Source organism: Rhinolophus hipposideros, assembly GCF_964194185.1.
Source record: "Rhinolophus hipposideros genome assembly, chromosome: 11".
Classification (NCBI taxonomy): domain Eukaryota; kingdom Metazoa; phylum Chordata; class Mammalia; order Chiroptera; family Rhinolophidae; genus Rhinolophus; species Rhinolophus hipposideros.
The window spans coordinates 17,067,202-17,087,821 of NC_138057.1; positions in this window are offsets into that span (position 1 = coordinate 17,067,202).

Sequence of the window (20,620 nt, forward strand, 5' to 3'; positions counted from 1 at the left end):
TACCATTTAAATGAAAGCTATAATATATTTTTATTTAGTTATATATTAACTTACATAATAAGTTATTATATGAATATATTGTTATAATTATTATTATATAAATATATATTAACTAGAATTTTTACTCAAAAGGTACTTTAAACATCATCTAATCTAGTAGTCCAATGTTCTGGTTTTATGGATTGGGAAAACTACAAGCCTAACGAGTTACACAATAAAGCCCATGTCCTCAGACATGTAACACAAAGAATTTTGCATAGTAAGTCAGAAGTAACTTGTTTGGGCTGTTGCTTCCTTTTTCCATTCTATCTCTTTTTGGTATTTATGACCACACAAATATTCACAGGAATTTGCATATCATGGACTCCTCTGTGATACTCCCGATTTCTCCTGCTCCACATATGAAACCAATGTGGTACTATATCGTCCTTGAGCTCATCAATCTTCTTTCCTTCACCTCACAAATCAAAACTTACCTGCCCCCCCCATCCTAGTCCTTCTGAAACTTTTGTCAAGTCATTGCTTTCTAATCTATGATAAAGTCATTCTAAAGTATTAAAGGATTAGCATTATGCCTCCCAGAGATATACCCATTTTAAAAGCAATCATGAACACTCCATGTCTCAATTTCCTGAAATTTCCAATATAAAAGTTCTATATTGTTGAGAAAGTGTTTGTGGAGAATCTATTAGATAGAAGCTTTTAGACATCATTGTAAAATCACTCAGATAGATCTAGTTGCTAGAAGTAACTTCAAAAGATAAACCGGAAGTAACCTGAGTACATAGTAATAACATCCTTTTAAAAAAACCAATGCCTTATATAAATCATAGCCACAGATACTTTCTGGACCTTTGCATTTTCAATGTAGAACCTGAACTGAATCTAAAGTGTTTAGCCTGGCTATGAAAAATCCCAAGGTACACGTTTTGAAAGTGTTTTGTGTGTCCCTCCATATTTTTAATGATATTTTTCCCTAACCTGAACAACCCAGAGGCTGAACAAATGCACCGCAAGTTTTGTGGTTCTTTCTAGACTAGGCTACATTCTCAGCGCTCTCTCTCTCTCTCTCTCTCTCTCTCTCTCTCTCTCCTCTCTCTCTTCCTCCCTCAGTTTTTTCCCACCCCCCACTTAGTTGCCATGTTCAACAATACTTCATAGGTGTGACTGGTTTCATTTCTGGGCTTAGATTCTGTTTAAAGAGGAAGCTAAATTGGAATCAGTTTATCACCCTTGGCGAGGATTTTTAACAGAATTTAAAAGCAGAGAGGAACCCCAGCCACATCTAAAATGATACCCAGTATGTCAGCTGGGTGCTTGATCTTCAAAGAAAGCTGCAGCCCTGGAGAAAGCTCACTTGTCACTGATGGCACTGCACCTTGAGCCTTTGAATGCACAGCTTCATAAGTACCCAGGGCACTTGCAGGATTTTCATTGTATTTCTCCTTAAAGAGGAAGAAATTAGGCTTATTTTTATTTATTTTTCTTTACATTAAGATGCTTTTATTAAAATTAAAGCCAACAGAGAAAAAGAGTACTGGAAGATGCACAAGCACAAAAGATCCTAAAATCAATCTTCTCTATTTAGTACTGGAGAGTATAAACCCAGCCCTCAAATAATCTTATGGGATAGAAAAAGCACAAACCTCCACAGAGCTCCTTCCCCTAATTGGCTCTGGTACAGAGGCATCAGGCAGCTGAAAGTAGAACCATTGTTTTTGAAAAAGCAGAAGTCCTTTTCTATATTTTATTTTATCTCCAGTTCCAAGCTTTGATTAACAGATATCTTAACAAAGCATTCATATGCCTTATAATTAGTGGCTTTAATACAGTATTTTATCCTCCAGAAGTGTTATATGTTGTAAGAGACTTTTCATTTGAGATGAATGTTGAATGATGGACAGGTGTTCTCCATAGGGTGGGATTGGAAAACTCCAAGCCACGACAGTAGCATGAGCAAAAGCACAGTGGGAAAACAATAACGTGCTGTATCTGTAGACTGCATGCACTTCAGAATGTCTGGAGTGTAGGCTGGAGGCACAGTTGACACACTAGGCAAGAAGGCTAAGGAACAGGGAGAAGAGTCTTATTTTATTACTCAGTGAAGAACGGCTGACTTCTTATTTTTACTCTCATTTCCCACAACCAAATCAGTATCTAATGATGCTAATTTTTAAATATTTCTTAAATCTATGTCTTCCATCTCTATTCTCTCTACTATGTCAGGCCCTTATTTATCACCCCAATCATTGTAATAGCCTCCTAAACCAATTTTTCCTCCTCCTGTCCTGCTCCATTGGCAAAATGATCATTCAAAAAAGAAACTCAGACCATGGAGTTCATTTGCTAAAAAGCTTCAGTTGAGCCTTATTGTCCACAAGATAAAATCCAAGACTTTTTGTTTAGAATAAAACATCTTAACTGACCCTTAATAAAGCATAAACTGACCCTTGCCTACATGTTTGGCCTTTTTCTTCATGACACTTTAGTTGCAACACTGAAAAACTGCATGCCCTATGCCATTTCACTCCTCTTTCTCTGTGCTCACTCTAAAAACTCTTTTTGAAATACCCTCTCCCTCTCTTCTACTTCTTCACTTGACTGCCTTCTACTCATATTTCAAAAATAAGGTCATGTGTCATTTCTTCCAGGAAGCATTCTCTGATAACCTTCCTTCAGGCAGGGTCACATCCTATTCCTCTGAGCTTGAATAGCTTTCTGTATATCCTTTTGTCATAGTACTTATCACTGAGGTTACCGAAATACACTGAGTTCCTTGATGTCAAAAACCATTTGTCCTTAGTCTTTGTGTCATTATCTTCTATTTTGCCTGAAACATGATCATCATTCAATAAATATTTCATGAAGCATACCAATTTTCCTTTCTTTTCTAAAATATGTACTATATATTCACCATGGTTGCCATTTTCCCATGACTACTTCTTTCCATTCAGTCTTGTTAAATAAATGTGACAAGTGCAACCCTGGTACACATGACATTTTATGAGACTTTGTGTTAGCTTTCTCAGCTGCTCAGAGTTGGTCATTTATAAATATTCTGCATTTTCTAGTCCTTAATTACTTTTATAGTTTATTAGGGAATTTCACTCCAGAGTTATCAGATTTTTTTTTGGTAGCCTATGAAGAGTGACTCAACAAAAGCCACTCAAAATCTAAATTAATTACAGTCTCTGTCTTAATTACAAATGCCCTATGCATTTTATTAACTCCTTCAAAGAATCTTAACTATATCAAAAAGGTAAAACTTGATTTTGTAATAATTATACTAATTTGATCTTGATAAATTTATCTATATTACCATGGCCCCAACTCACTAAAAGCCTTGTTTCAAAAAAGAAAAAAAAAAAATCAGTCACAAGAGGGTAGGTGCTTTGCTATTCGTTTACCACTCTTAAAATTATTGTTGAACATGAACTTGAGTGCAAAAACTGATGAATACATTCATAGTATACAACTTTTTAAAATTTCAATTACATATCAACTCTCTAAGGTCTGTGTAGCTTGTACTACTTCTTCCTTATATCCCTAATAGAACTTTTGTGGAGTTCAGAAAGACAGGGAGTACCAATAAATACTAGCTAATAGTTTTTAGGTTTTATCCACATAGACTTTGATAATCTAAGTATAAAGTAAACTCCATTGGAAAAGCAATAGTGTAGCTCTTACGAAAACTAAATAAAAATATATTAAGGTAACCAATATTTGTGGTTAGATCTCCTGGGAGATTCCTTGAATGGGAGACATAAGTAAAAGTACCTTAATTTAAGCCTGAGTAAGAGAGAGGGGCATCTGAGAGAACTAAACTCAGGCTGCTTTCTAACACATAAAACGAAAGCATATTTAGAAGTATTCTTGTCTCCTAGCAAAAAACATAAAAATGTTACATTATGACTCCTGTAATTTAGAGGATTTAGACTTTTTATATCTACTACCTCCATATCAAGTAGAATTGCCTTTTCATGGAAGATGGTCATAGACATCAAAAATTGTATTAATGCATCAATTTTCCTGACAACAATGTTATTTCAATTTCAAGTTGTTCTGTTTTACCTAAATTTTTAATTCAATCTTTCCTGTAGAACAAAAATGTTAGGAATGCACTCCTAGCAACAAAGTATTTTTCAAGGGCTTCCACTCTTAAAAAAGACAGTAATCTGATCAAAGAGGGTGCTTCTGTATTAGATACTCAAGTTGAATAATAGTATTTAAAACTAATGCAAAGCAGACAAAGTAGAGCTGAAAGCATATTAGATAGTTAAATTCATAGAGACAATGATTTTGCCCCACCTCGTGGCCTGTATCTACAGACCTCATTCTTATCCACAGAGGAAAAAACTCCATAGCCTTGTAACAATGCACATTTCAATAGTGAGCTCAGTGAAGAGAAGATGACAATCAGGTAAATATTAATATAAGCAAAAGATTTTAAGAAAGGGGACTTTGGGGGAAGTGCTAACCAGCTGTGAATTGGAATAACAAATAGGCACCCAAGAAACCAAATAATTCATACAGAATTCTGACAGATGGAAAAAAATAAATAACCTACACACTAATGACAATGATAGTTATTAGATGGCTTGCTTAGTTGAAGCTCTGTGATTTGGGATTTGGCATGCCATACTCCACTGCGGCATAGTTATGGGACACTAATGTTTCTTTAGGTGACATTGACAGCATGAGGGGAAAACGCAGAAGATGATAGCTGCCCCTACTGTATTATTTATTATAATTTACCATACATTTCAATTTAGTAGGCTCATGCATCTGGACACAAGAAAAGGATCTGAAGTCCCCAAACGACACCTAAAACTAGATATATGAACACAAGTTAGAATGTCATTAGGTTTGCTTTTATACGGATTTACATATATGAATGGACAAAAATTCAGACTGACCAAATTTCTCATATCCATGGGTTTAAGAGATACATATTATGCTGTTGATAATCTTTGCTAAAACATATATTTATTACAGAAAATGTGGGTTTTATGTAAAAATTAGATAACAATGTCTTACAATCCCACTGAACAATAGCAGCTATTAACATTTAGAAAAAATTTTGAAGTGTAACATACATATGAAAAAAAGAATGAGACAATTTCTCACAAGCTTTTAACCAATAACTGATGGGAGTTTATGTATAGATTGTATAGCTTCCTCACTCCTTGGTAAGGGGACAGGAATAACTATAAAGAATGTGTTTACACTGGTTCCCAAAGTGTTTCCAGTGGTATTAATCTCTCTCACACACAGGTTGATAAACAGATAATTTTTTGATTATTATTGTTTCACTTTTCTATTCCTATACTGGTTGTTATTTCATCATCTAAATAAACTACTAGCACTTGAAATCTTGTATCAGAGTCTGGGTAATCTAAAACTAAGACAAATACATTATAGAAAAAAATGTATTGGCTCTATGAGAAGATTAATAAAACTGATAAATGACTTGAAAGATGGATGAAAAAAGAAAGAAGATATAAAAGCCAGTGTAATGAATTTAAAATGATGATATATCTATACATTTATAGGTATTACAAATATAATAATGTAATAATACGAAAAATTTTCTGACAGCAAATTTGTCAACTTAGATGACATAGATAATTTCCTAGAAAAACAAACATATTAAAATTAACACAGGAACCAACAGATAATCTGTATAGTCTTGTATCTGTTAAAGTGATTGAATACGTTAAAAAAAAAAAAAAAAAAAAAAAAAACTTTTCCCAGAGGAAACTTTAAATATGTATAGCTTTACAAATACACTTTACACATTTTTAAATTATAAGTTTTGTATTTATAAAATACAAAAGTAATACCTTTCCAATGCATAACCTGCTTTTTAAAATTAAATTTACTGGAGGTGATATTGGTTAATAATATGTTTCAGGTGTACAATTCTGTAATACATCACTTGTATATTGCATTGTGTGCTCACCCCCAAAAGTCTAGTCTAGTCTCCTTCCATTACTATATATTTGATCCCTTTTAATTTCTTTATCCTCCCTCACAACTCTTCCCCTTTAGTAACCAGCATACTGTTGTCTGTGTCAATGACTTTGATTGTTTGGTTTGGTTCATTTGTTGCTTTCTGTGTCATATCCCACAACAAAAACCGATCTTGAGAGTGTCATGCTAAGTGAAATAAGTCAGATGGGAAAGAACAAAAACCATATGATTTCACTCACATGTGGAAGCCAATGTACAATCTCTATACAAAAATCTGACGAGGGCATTACCATGAAGAAAAATTACAAGTGAATCACTCTCATGGATATAGTGCAAATTATCTCATACAAAAATACTCCATATACATATTAGCTAATTGAATCCAGTGATATGTAAAAACGCATATTACGATTAAATTGGGGTTTCTCCAGGAATGCAAGGTTAGCTTAACATTTAAAAACCAACCAATGTAAATAACCATATTAAGAGCATAAGGAGAAACTAAATTATCTGAACAGAGGCAGAAAAGCAATGGTTTTGTTCCAGTATATGGCTTAGCTCTATGTACCCTGTGTAAGTCAGGATGTGAGATATCTGGACCCATGTTCCAATGAATTCTAACTTGAAAAAAAAAATCAAAAATGAGTTATATAGTGATTTTATACTATGTATTCACTATTTGTAACCTTGAACAAATTACTTCATTTCATTGTTTCTTAGTTCTCCACACTGTAAAATTACAAACCATAAAATTTGCCAATTCCTGGACTTAACAGCACATCGTTGTAGGATCCAAATTTCATAGAAGGTGTGCTAAGACATTCTAAATTATATACTTCCATATACCTTTATTGCTGTAATGTAATTTTTATTAAGGTCTTGATTATGATGAATATAGACTCATGTAAAATGTATATAAAATATGATATCAGACAGTGCAACATTATATGGTGAAGAGTTTTAGGTAGACTTATAATGGTTCAGTTCTTGAATTCTATGAGTGCTTACATGTTTCAACCAGAATTTTAAATACAGCAAATAAGACTGATCTTTATTAGTGTTTTAAATTTCTTCCTTTGCCAGCTAGGAGAAAACTAGAGGAAGCCAGCTGAAAATGAGTCAGTGTACATACCATGCATTTTACAAAGTGATTTGATTTTCCATTGTGTTTGGCATAATAAATCCTAGGAGTGGTGCAGGGTTTTAAAATACTATGTAAGCCAAACAATTAGACTTCCTGTAGGTATACCTAGTCTACTGAAAAGAAGGGATTTGAGTATTCCCTTTTGTTTTAAAATGTGTATAAAATAAAATATAGGTCACAAATCTGCAAAGCATTATTTACAAATTGTCTAAGTTCATAGCAGTGTGAGATGAAGTATAAACCAAAGCACATACTCTCCAGCAGACACTGTTATTTATCTCTTTCTTGGTGTTCATGTTCTTCTAGTCATTTGTCTGTAACACTACATATCCAATATGCTTTAGTCAACTGTTGACATGCCATCTTCTTCTTAACCTGAGGGAACTTTGTAGACACAGTGAATTATTTTCTTGCTCTGATGGCTCTTGACTCCTCACTTGGTATAGAATAAATATCAACATATATTTTTTAATGAATAAATGAAGCAATAATTTTCATATTTTTTAAAAAATGTCACACTAAGATGCTGTCTCTTTTCCAATGAGATAGAGCCAATATTGCAATCTGATTAGAATGCAGATCTCCAAATTATCAGGTCTATGTAAATCATGGAGTCTTCCTCTCCCAACATGAAGAGCAATAGAATAAAAAACAGGAACACTGGAACAATTGTTTTGTTTTTAGATTGTGTACCATTAAGAAAATTTTAAGAAATTAAAAATATCAATAAATCACACTTAAGTAACCAATTTTGCAACTTGTTTGAATAATGTAAGTAATGGAATTATAAATGTGAGGATTTGAGCTGAGTGTGTTAATATGTGTTGCAAATATAGATTGTATCTAAAAGGTAGGTGAAAACATAGACAAAGCATACAGCTGGGGAAACAGGGAGTGTTTTGGGAACAGTGCATAGAATAATTAGGAGGAGTGAAGTGAGCCTGTGGGTAATCATTAAGTAATGAAGTTAGAAAGGTAGGTTGAGTCAATTTTTAATGTTGTTAGAAGATATGAAAAAAACATAAAAAATTTTGAGCACAGAAGTGATACATACAAAGCAGAATTGAATAACATTAATCAGAAGATTGTGTAGAATTTGTAGAGTACAAAGAAACTGAGAGCAGAAAGAAATATATTTTATTTAAGCCATAAAGTGGTATTGAACTGATTTAGAATTATGGATATTACAACAATAGTAAAGAAATAGTAGCTATAAGACCAAGGAAAACTGACTAGACATGGCCAATGGGGTAAAAAGAAAAGAGGTGTAGTATCTACTTATCTATATGGGCTCCATTTATGATTTGATACACAATTAAACCAACCTAAATTTTGGTATGATTTGGTACCTTATTCACTACTGTATGTTATCTATCAGAGGATTGAGGAATTTCTGTTTTCACTTTACAGCTCTTCAGTAAAAATATATCATTCAATATTTTATTATTAAAGTACCCAAATATGCTGTGAACTTCGCAGAAAGCTCCAGTTGCCATGGTCATCTATCCTAATCTTTTCCTTACATAATTGCTATAAAGAACACTTTTAGGGAAAAAAGAAAGCCTTGACAGCCTCCTGGTCTTTACAATTGCTCAACCTAGGAAATTATTGCCACGGTTCTCCTATTTTGTAGCCTACTTTTGAAGTAATTCTCTAGAATTCTTTTTGAGCTCTGCATACCATTTCATTTCCTGACTTCTTCTGTGCTGGGCAAAGTACTCTTTGCTTTTAAAAACTGCTATTTAGCACCATAGTTGATCAAAAGGTGGTGTATACATTTGTAGTGGGCTTCACACAGCAATTAAAAATAAATAAATAAAAGAACCCTGGAAAATCCTTGTGTACCAGAATCTATTCCTTTAGTCTGTCCAACCTGTGAACCAGAAACGTATCATATGTTTCAGTTGGACCCACCACATGAACACTTCATCCTCTCCCATTCTTATTCCCCACTGCATTTAGCATACAGTATCCCATGGGCAACAATACAAAACAAAAAACCGAAAAACAAACTTTATATACGAAGAGGTAATATCCAATAAGACGTGGTTTATGGAAAGCCTCATGGAGGAAGGGGTGACTGCTAAGGCAGTGTGAGCTCTCCCCTGCCCCATCCTGATTTTACTTGCCTGAGGACATTATAATGCTATCCAAAAAGGCTGCAGCTGAACCTTCAATACAAATTTTTGTAAACATTATGTATGAGTTTCGAAAAGTTATGTAAGGCAGTCTTCCAATATTCCTCAGTTAATATATTGGTGAAGCTTTAACCAGACGCAAAGCCTGTTCTCAAACCATTGAGACTTTCTGTATTGTGTCATTTACCTATTTCTGTGTTGTTGTTCTAGTTTCTATGTCCCATACTGAGCCACAACGTGACCCAATCTGTGCTGGAAAAATCATCTCGGGATCATAGCATTTGTACCTATTTTTGTGACTTCTTTTCTGGCTGTAATGTAGCAGTTTGCACTATATATACAAAGTTTTCAACAAATGCATCTCTAGAATTTTAGCTATTTTTGTAGCAATTTTCCTATTGGACAGATCTTTGTAATGCTTAGGGAAGCTTGTCTTCCTACAGTGGCTATTTTGCATTATGACACTTGTTGGTAATTCCCAAAGTTATTTTTTTTTCTGACCTTCACTATCTTTTACTTTTTTCTGCAATAGTAGTAAATTTTTAGCAACATATTCGATGTCCTCATGGTAAAATAACAACCACTCAGATGAGCACCACTGGAAAATTTCTCCCAGAGTGCAGACATAATTGACTCTATTACTCCTGTTCCCTGCTTTCTTTTCTAGATTACGAACTCTTTGAGAACAGGATGTGGGTCCTCCCTTTACATCCCTGGCACCTAAAACATGCCTAATGAGTAATCTTTATTCAGCAAAGGTTTTGTAGTTGATGAATGAATTTACCACCAATAAATATCCAGTCCATGTTGTAGCATTCCTAATCACCCACCCAGAAGAAAATAGTTAGAAAAGGTCACCTTTCTGAATTGTTTCTACTTGTTTGATTTCAGGACACCGCGCATATCTTAATAATCCATATGCATATAAATATTCTGCTTACTTTGATACAAGGTCGTTATATACTGATTCCAAAGTTTCTCTTTCTGAATCATAAAAGTCAGTATTTTTACTACAAAATGACCTTTTTGGGCAGCTATACACAGTTTTGGATATTGTCTTAAATGTGTCTACTGGAAAATCATAAGAGATTTCCACCCCCCTCACCCCAAACCATAACCCTATTAATATTTGCAGAACCATGAAATATGTTAAATTTACAATTAGAGTATGATATTTTTAATGTGAATGAACTCTGAAATAGCCACAGGTGACCAGTGTGGTATTTACAGTCTGTGGCATTTTCAGAGAAACAAATCTTTGTTTACTGACTGGCTGATAGCATGGCTTCTTCGGACCAGGTAAACATCATCCGTGGTTCGGCAGGAAGTGCACACCCTACACTGTGCCTGAGCAACTGCTTTTAGATGATCAGTGATGATGCTTTGAGTATTTTCAAGGTCAAGGAAAAGTCTGGCTAGAATTATGCAGCAGATAGCAAACTACATCCTTAGTAGAGACGTTGCTGAAACCTTTTCTAGCTTTAGCAGCATTGTACTATATGCTCCAGGCTTACTGTGTCTCTTTAGCAGGTCATATATTCTCTTTCACGCTCAGCCGAGTAGAGCTAAGATCAGTTTTTAAATCATATTGCCATATTATCCATTTCCACGATTCGAGACCAGGTGGATATTTGTTTGCTATTTTTAAAAAAAAGCCTTTCACTTACACAACTTGGGAAGGAAGGAGAGGTAGGACATATTTATTTACCGAGGAATATTGGGTTATAAATTAAAATTAAATGAAATCATGTGTGTAAAAAATCTGCACTCCAGAGAAAAAGACCTATTTCATATTTGAATGAGTATGTGAAAGAAAAAAATAAGAAAGAAAAATAGAATAACAATAAAAATTGCATAGTGAAAATTAACTCTAGAAGAACAACCAATTTTTCTATTTTAATCCAAATACTAAAATGGTATAAAACCATCTGGGACACATATGAAATGAGGAAAGAATAGCATTAATATTAAAAAATAGCATTGGCTCTCATTATTATTACAGACATAACTTGCTTTATTGCACTTACTTTTATTGTGCTTTACAGATATTGCATTTTTTTACAAATTGAAGGTTTGTGGCAATCCGGCATCAAGCAAATCCATTGGTGGCATTTTCCCAAGAGCATTTGCTCACTTCATGTTTCTATGTTGCATTTTGTTAATTCTAGCAATATTTCAAACTTGTTCATTACTAGTATATTTGTTATGGTGATATGAGATCAGTGATCTTTTGTTACTATTGTACCTGCTTTGGGGCATCATGAACCACTCCCATATAAGATGTCAAACTTAATTGGTAAATATCCTATGTGTGTACTGACTGCTTACCGACAGGCCATTCCCCCATCTTTCTCCCTCTCCTTGGGCCTCTCTATTCCTCCCTATTGAGACACAACAATATTGAATTTAGGCCAATTAATAACCCTACAGTACACTCTAAGTGTTCAAGAGAAAGGAAGAGACACATGCCTCTCACTTTAAATCAAAAGCTACAACTGATTACATGTTGAAAGACAGGCCTCTTATGCCAGTTAGCCAACTTGTGAATTCAAATGAAAAGTTTTTGAAGGAAATTAAAAGTGCTACTCCAATGAACACATGAATAATAAGAAAGTGAAACAGACTTATTGCTGGTATGGAGAAAGTTTCAGTGGTCTGAACATAAGACCAAACCAGCTACATTCCTTTAAGCCAAAGCCTAATCCAGAACAAAGCCTTAACACTCCTCAATTTTGTGAAAGCCGAGAAAGGTGAGGAAGCTGCAGAAGAAAAGTTTGAAGTTAGCAGAGGTTGACTCATGGGCTTAAGGAGAGAAGCCATCCCATAACATAAAAGCTCAAAGTGAAGCAGCAAATGCTGATGGAGAAGCTGCAGCCAGTTATCCAATTATCTAGTTCAGGTAATTAATGAAGGTGGCTATATGAAACAGCAGGTTTTCAATGCAGATGAAACAGCGTTATGATGGAAGAAGATGCCATCTAGGACTTTATAAGTAGAGAGAAGTCAATGCCTGACTTCAAAGCTTCAAAAGTCAGGCTGACTCTCTTCTTAGGGACTAATGCAGCTGGTGACTTTAAATTGAAGCCAATACTCATTCACCATAAAAATATTGTAGGGCCCTTAAGAATTATGCTAAATCTACTCTGCCTGTGCTCTATAAATAGAACAACAGCGCCTGGATGACAGCACAGCTGTTTGTAATATGGTTCACTGAATATTTTAAGCCCATTATGTAGACCTGTATTAAAAGACTTTTAATTGAACTGAATATAGAATCCAGTGACATTTCAAAAAAAAACACAATGAGTTCAATATGTCATAAACGTAGCTTTTCAATGAATGGCAAAAAGAGGTTTTACCAAAAGAAAAATATATGTATGTGAATATACGAGGTGTGACAATTAAGTTTGTGAATTTGCCACCATGAACTTACATTGGCAGCCCTGTAGAAACAGCTCAGTGAGGTTTCGTAACCTTGGTATATCAGTGTCTCACAGCTGTGTTTGTGTCTACGTGTGGCGGTGTCTTGCTAAGTGGCGTCATTATTTTTGTTGCCTGTTTTTGTGTGAGGTCATGAGAATGTCTGAACTTGAATTAGAACAATGAACAAACATTAAATTTCTTGTTAAGTTTGTCAAGAGTGGAAGTGAAATCAGATTCATGTTAGTCCAAGCTTATGGGGATAATGCATAAAGAGAATGGCAGTGTACACATGGATTAATTATTTTTCTGAGGGGAGAGAATTCATCACTGATGAAGAGAGGTCAGGGGGTCCAGTAACGAGCAGAACTGACGAAAACATTGCAAAAATTTGTTGAATTGTGCATCAAAATCGTTGGCTGACTGTGAGAAGCATAGCAGACAAAGTAAACATCGAAAGAGAAACAGTTAGGAAAGTCTTAACTGAAAATCTTGGCATGAGAAAGGTGTCTGCGAAAATGATCCCGAAGAAGCTCACCGATCAACAAAGGCAAAGGAGAATCGAAGTTTGTCAAGACCTTATACAGAGGCAAGATGATGTTCTCTCCACTAATGTACTGGAACAATTCCATCAATGTATTAAAAGTTTCTTCCCTTCTTACCACCACTTTAGGACACACAATTTGTATGGATTACTACTTCTAACCCGTTCCCTCCATGGTTCCTTTCTGACTCCTGGCAAGGTTTCTGTTGATTTTTTTAGGAGAAAAAGGAATAACAGATTTGGCAATTCTGGTCTGAATTTCTCACATACTTGCTTCTAGCTCAGTTCCTCCAGCTCGTGATCCACTTCCAATGGCAAGATCCAGTTCTAGGCCTCAGATCTCACAAATTGGGAACTTTTTTCTTGTAATTATCTGTATGTAGGGTGATCCCATTTTATTATAATACTCATAATCTTAAAGGCTTTCAGTGGCAAACAAAGGATTTGAGACGCTATCCTTTGAACAGTAGGGTATTAGTTAAAATGCTTTAGCACAGAAATGAAATAAAACTTTAGCTAGCTGAGATGAACTGGGTGGACTAGAAGCAAGAGTACCCATCAGAAAGCTGTTTTAATAATCTAAGTGTAACTTTAGAAGGATGACAAATAGAAATGGAAAGGATATGAACATCAGAGGAATTTCAAAGTATCTTTGATGAAGTAATAATTTTGGGGGAAAAATGTGTGAAAAAAAATTATGTGTAGCATAATAAGATGTAGTAATAGAATGAAATTACCTCAAAAAAGAGAAAGCTCGTGGCTTTTTCTGAAGCTTTATCTGCTACTTTCTTAATTTTAATAAAGGAAACAATTAGAGTTTCCCAAAGTAAAATATTAGAATTTCATCACCAGTGATGAAACATGGGCATATCAATATGACTCTGAAACAAAGCGTCAAAGTGCGCAATGAAGTCAGCCAATTTTCCACTACCAAAATTGTTCCGTCAGTACAAATGAAGAGTCAAAACGATGTTGCTAAACTTTTTTGATATCAGAGGGATCATTCCTTATGAATCTGTACAAACTGGACAAATAGTTAATTAAGTTTACTGTTTGGCAGTGCTGAAAAGGCTGTGCAAAAGAGTTAGATGAAAACGATCTGAACTTTTTGTCAACAATTTATGGTTCTTGCATCACAACAATGTACCAGCTCACACAGCACTGTCTGTGAGGGAATTTTTAGCCAGTAAACAAATAACTGTATTGGAACACCCTCCCTATTCACCTAATCTGGTCCACAATGACTTCTTTCTTTACCTGAAGATAAAGGAAATATTGAAAGGAAAACATTTTAATGACATTCAGGACATCAAGTATAATACGATGACAGCTCTGATGGCCATTACAGAATAAGAGTTCCAAAGGTGGGACTAGGTGCTAGTGTTAGTGCATAGCTTCCCACAGGGAGTATTTTAAAGGTGACGGTTGATATTCAGCCATGAGCTATGGAGCACTTTTTCTAGGATGAGTTCATGAACTTAATTGTCAGGCCTTAATTTTACTTAATTCTACCTTCAGATTTAAGTCTCTATATTAAAGAGGTTGAACAATATGTTACCTTATAGATTAAGTAATATTTTAGCTATAATTTATACTCTTAACAATTACAACCTATTAAGACTCCAACCTAATTGTTTCATTATATTGTATTATTTGGTTTTAGTCTGCTGAATATTAGTGCAGCATTTAATGCCATTGATTTTTATATTCTTATAATGAGCTCCTTTGTTTTACTACACAAAATTATCTTATTGATGTGCTGAGGTAGATACCTACAATAGAAGATCATCATAATAAAATGAGATTTTGTGATTCAACTCTCATGTTTTGATTTCTTCAGTGAATTTGTTATCTCACTTTCTGGCTGCAGGTGTTTTTGTAGATAAACAATTGGATTAATTCAGAAACCTTAGAGCTCCTCACCTACTGCACATGCACAAGTCAATAGTATTAACAAGGTACCAATTCTCTTATAGACGGATTAGTCTAATGTAAGAATAAACTAAATTAACCAAGAAATTCTGTTTCACAGGATCAAAAAGACAACCAAATGAGAAAATATATGTGACTGGAGAAATACATTAGGGAGTAAGACCTGCATAGAATTAAACCCCAAAAAGAAAAGCTTGAAATTGGTCTAATGGGCACTGACAGTCATTAAAAGGTTTTAAACATGAAAAGGAAATTTTTGAGAGAGGATAACTATAGCACACTATTTTATATATTATTTAACCCCTCCCGGAAAGGCAACAACAAAAATGAACTATTTATGTAACTGCTGATGGATTCCCTTTTCTATATTATCATATTCGGTCAAATATATGCAGATTTGGAGATAAGCCAGAATCATTCTTATCCCATTGTTCCAAACAAAAATACTTCTTCCTAATCAATTTATAGCACTGATTTTTTGTGTCCTTATCACACCTATTCTTTGACAGAAGACTCTGAGATTTAGAGCCCATAAAGAGGAATTAGTTTTGGATTGGGAAAGGGACAAATTATAGTTTGTGTAAGGAAAGAAGAATATGGATTATGTATAGATAATATAAATTCCTGTTTAAACTACAGGAGTCTTGTAAAAAAATTCCCATAAGGTGCTTGCTATTTTCTCTGAAAAAATAGAAAAAAATGCTCAAATGTACAGAACAGTGGTTGTAAAGATTTAGAAGAGTGGCAAAAGTTTGGCAAAACACCTAATCAAGATGATTAGAAGAGTGTTGTGTCCAGCACTACAAGAGCAGTGGGAAGCGAGAAGGGCGGCACAAGGTTAAGAAAGACAGTAGACAAAAGTAGAGTGCAAGCAGGGCCAAGGGACTCAAGTCTCAAGTACTGAGCCCCCAATCGGGCCAAAGCATAGCTTTTATTAGTTAGGTGTAGAAGTAAAAGAAGTAAAGCTTGTCAATCTCAAGATCTGTGAATCCCATACATTACAATAGGAAACTGATTTAAGCCAATCACCCTTGCCTGCAGGCCACAGAACTCAGGATAAGCACTTCCCCAAGGGACAAAATCTTTATGCATATGAATAGATGGAGATCACATCACTGAGTCACTTCCCCTGCAGGTTTGTGGGAAGAAATGCAGCCACAGAGGCAGAGGCTCTCCTTAGCCGGGGGAAGGTGGGGGGGCTGTGCCTACCTCTATCAACCCTGTGAGTTCCCCAGATGGTCCCCACATGGCTTTGTGTAGTTTGGGTTGCCCCTCCCCCCCAACCCTCTGTGGGGAATCTTACCTGTTTTTGACTAGCCAGTGATCTTTTTGGGGCCAAACAGGGAAAGATAAGGTGTAAGCACAAGGGTGAAGCAAATTCCCTGAAAGGATCAGTCTCACAGACTCTCCTTTCTTTAGGGGCAGGTATGAGGAGACAGATGGGTAGGCTGCTGCGTGGCAACAGAAGAGGATAAAAATCAAGGAAAGGTAAACAGATTTTCTGGCTGAACTGAGGACCCATTGAAATCTGCAATTATATCTATATGGTGACACTAAAATCTAAGTTTCAGTGGTTTTTCATAGCCATGCTCTGGAATGAAGAGGCAGAAAAGGCAGGTAAACAGAAGAATGTGAAAATTAATATTACTGGATATAAACTGGCTGAAATGATGAAACATAGTTTTAGAATAAAATGAAGATATGAAGGGAGTGTAATGGAAATGAATTGAGGAGTAGAAGGAAGGCAATGAAACGTTGAGAGAAAAATGTAGAGTCAAAAGACCTCTGAAAATTCTCCACTCCATAAAAACAATGAGAAAACAAGGGAGGGGGGGAGAATGTACCAAAATCAATTACTACAAAGCTCTAGAAATTAACCAAAGGCTTGTAGTAACCAGAGGAGAATTTATTCAGGAAAAATAGCTTTATCTAGGTAAGAATTGCCAGCTGTGTGGCATTTTCGCTTTCTCTTTTTTCCGTCTTCTGCTCTACTAACATTTACATGTGAAAACCAACAAGGCTTCAGGGATACAATCTGTAATACATCAACTATATATCACATTGTGTGTTCACTATCCAGACCTATGTAACTTTACTAATAATTGTCACCAGAAGAAACTGTGATTAAAATAATAATAATAATAATGCTTATTGTATGAAAAGAAAAAAAAAAAAGAAAACCAACAAGGTAGCCACTGGGCTAGATCTCTTTCAAAGACTCATTCTCAAGGAACTACCATTATTTAACTTGTCTGGTGGTTTCCCAGAAGATTTCACTTGCAAAGTTATATTGACAAGACTCATCCAGAGTGAACAACCATTTCTCTGGGGGATTGGTAGCGGAGGGCATTTGTCATAAAAAGATTAAAGGCAATTGTTTAACTTAGAGGGTTCTTGAGGTAGTGGATAGCAGTAGGGGCAAATAATAGTATAAACAAAAAGCTTAAAAGGAAAAGCTGGAAATGAGATCTGCATCAAGTTTTGAAAAGCTCTGGAATATTACTGGGGATCTAGAGGGCCACATATTTGTGGAGAGCACACACTCCAGGCAGTGGCCTTTCTTTCTTAGGGAAATCATAAGACTTCCTTAGTTCTCATCTCTGGCTGACTTTGCAGCTCTATGCAAGCAGGAAATGAAGTCAAAGATACAGTTAATTATCTGGCTGAGTGTTGAAGGTATGCCCCTCAGCCAAGACAGATTGCCTGTTTGCCAAAATTCTGTTGTTTATATACAGTGGTAATCCACTTCTGGACTCTGTCATGTTTCATTGATCTACATGTCTATCTTTACATCTGTACCACACTGTCCTGACTGCTATAGATTTATATATTTTTTCTTCTTCAAAGGTTGCTATTTTTTGTTGTTATTTGGATATTTTTCATTTCTATAAGAATTTAGAATCATCTTTGTTCTATGAAATAATCTTATTTTTCTTTCTAAAGGATTACAATGAAAATATAGCCAAACTGTGGAAAACCCATAACAGTGTTGGGCCTTCCGACCAATGAACAAGGAATATATCTCCATTTATTCAGGTTTTAATTTTTTTTCTCAATAATGTTTTGCATTTTTCAATGTCTAAATCATTTAAATATTTTATCAGAGTTGTCCTTAAGTATTTGAAATTTTATGGTAATTTACATGGTACCAATCTGTACATTTTCAATCTCATATTGTGCGTAAATAAAACTGATTTGTATATAGTGATTTTGCACACTGCTGTTCTTGCTAAATTCATATATTCTAGTAGAATATTTGTACATTCCATTAGATTTTCTGCCTAGATGATCATGCCATCAGTGAATCAAAAAAGTTTTAGCTCTTCCTTTCCAGACTGAAGGTCTTTCATTTCTTTGGGTTTTTTTTTCCCTCTTTGGACTGCCTAGAATTTCCACTACAATGTCTAATAGCAGTGGTAAGGCTCGATATCCTTGGCTTTTACTGTCTTAGGTGGGAAAGCTTCAATCTTCCACCAATAAGCATGATGATAGCTTTCTTTCTTTCTTTTTTTTTTTTTTTTTTTAAGATTTATTGGGGAATATTGGGGAACAGTGTGTTTTTCCAGGGCCCATCAGTTCCAAGCCATTACCCTTCAATCTAGTTGTGGAGGGCACAGCTCAGCTCCAAGTCCAGTCACTGTTTTCAATCTTTAGTTGCAGGGGTTGTAGCCCACCATCCCATGTGGGAATTAAACCAATAACCTTGTTAAGCGCTTGTGCTCTAACCAACTGAGCCATCTGGCCATCCTTCTGGAAGCTCAGCGGCAGCTCGTTGTCTTAAATCTAGTTGTGGAGGACGCAGCTCACTGGCCATGTGGGAATCGAACCAGCAACCCTGTTGTTCAGAGTTCACGCTCTAACCAACTGAGCTATTCAGCTGCCCCCTATAATAGCTCTTTAAAACATTTTTCTTTTTTCAGGTTGAGAAAGTACCCTTCTTATTCTAGTTAGCTGAGGGGTGTTTTGTTTTGTTTTGTTCATTTGTTTGTTTTCATCTAGAATCAGTGTTTGATTTTGTCAAATATTTTTCTATGTCTATTGATAATACATTTCTTTTTTTTAATTTTTTAGTCTTTTAATATGGTGAATTACATCAATTGAGTTTTGAAAGTTGAACCATCCTTGCATTCGTGGCATAAATTTTGCTTTGTCATGCCATCTTTTTATATATATCTGGATTTGATTTGCTAATATTTTAATGAGGATTTTGTTGTCTATGTCCATGAGGGATAACTTATATAGCTTTCTTTTGATGTCTTGCCAGTTTTGATAATGGCCTAAAAGAATAAGTTAGAATATCTTCAATTATCTAGAAAAGTTGTGTAAAATTGGTATAATTTCTTATCTAAATATTTGGTAGAATTTACTTGTAAAGCACTCTGGATTTGAAGTTTCCTTTTAGGTAGGTTTTTACTTACAAATATTTAACAGACATAAGACTATTCTTGTTATTTATTTTTTAGTGAACTTGGGTAGTTGGGATCTTTTAAAAAAATTGTCTATTTCATTTAGGTTGTTAATTTTTATAAAATTGTTTATAATATTCCATTATTATCCTTTTAACATCTATTATATAAAACAATGTTCTTCAACTTTATTCTAATCATTCCCTTAAGTAGTCTTTTTAGACATTTTTTCCTAATTGCCCCCCCCCATAAAATTTTGATTTTAATTCCATAGATGTGCAATATATCTCTTCATATATTATATATAAACTGTGATTGATACATAAAACAGTATGGTATTTCTGGTCCCCAAAATTAATTTTAACCCTTGGGGGAAATATCACCCCCCACTGAAAATGTATTCTATAGAATCTATAATGATTTCACATCTTTAATTCTTGATATGTCTTTTGCAATATCTCTCTCTCTCTCTTTCTCTCTCTCTCTCTCTCTCTCTCTCTCTCTTTCTCTCTCTCTTTCAACCTCTTAACCTCTCTATCAGTCTTTCCAGAGATTTAATTGAGTTTCTGTCCATTATTAGCAGAAACTTTTCCTTAACGTTTAACTTGGGGACATTTTCAGTCACAAATAGATTATTTTGGTTTTCCAAGAATAATAGCAATGTACATTGCTCTTTTTATTAGCTTTACATTTATTTTTTCCCTTTTTCTCAGATCTTAAATTTATTTAACATGTTTTATTTATAGAAAAATTACTATAGTTTTTCCCACGTTCATTGTGTTAGGAATTGCCTCAGAGATTCTTATCATTATTTAAACATTTTAAAAACACATTAAAATGTATATTAAACTGTGAAAATATCTTAGATATATGAATAATATATATGAATAATTATTATTTTGTATAAGATATAAGAGTATTACTTTTATAATGGAACAATAGTACTCTCTTTCCTCGAAAAACCCTTTACACCTCCTATCATCTTTTACTCTTTAGTAATACATTATAACAATGTGATGCCATTAGGGAGAATAGAAAATAATAACATAAATTAAAGACAATA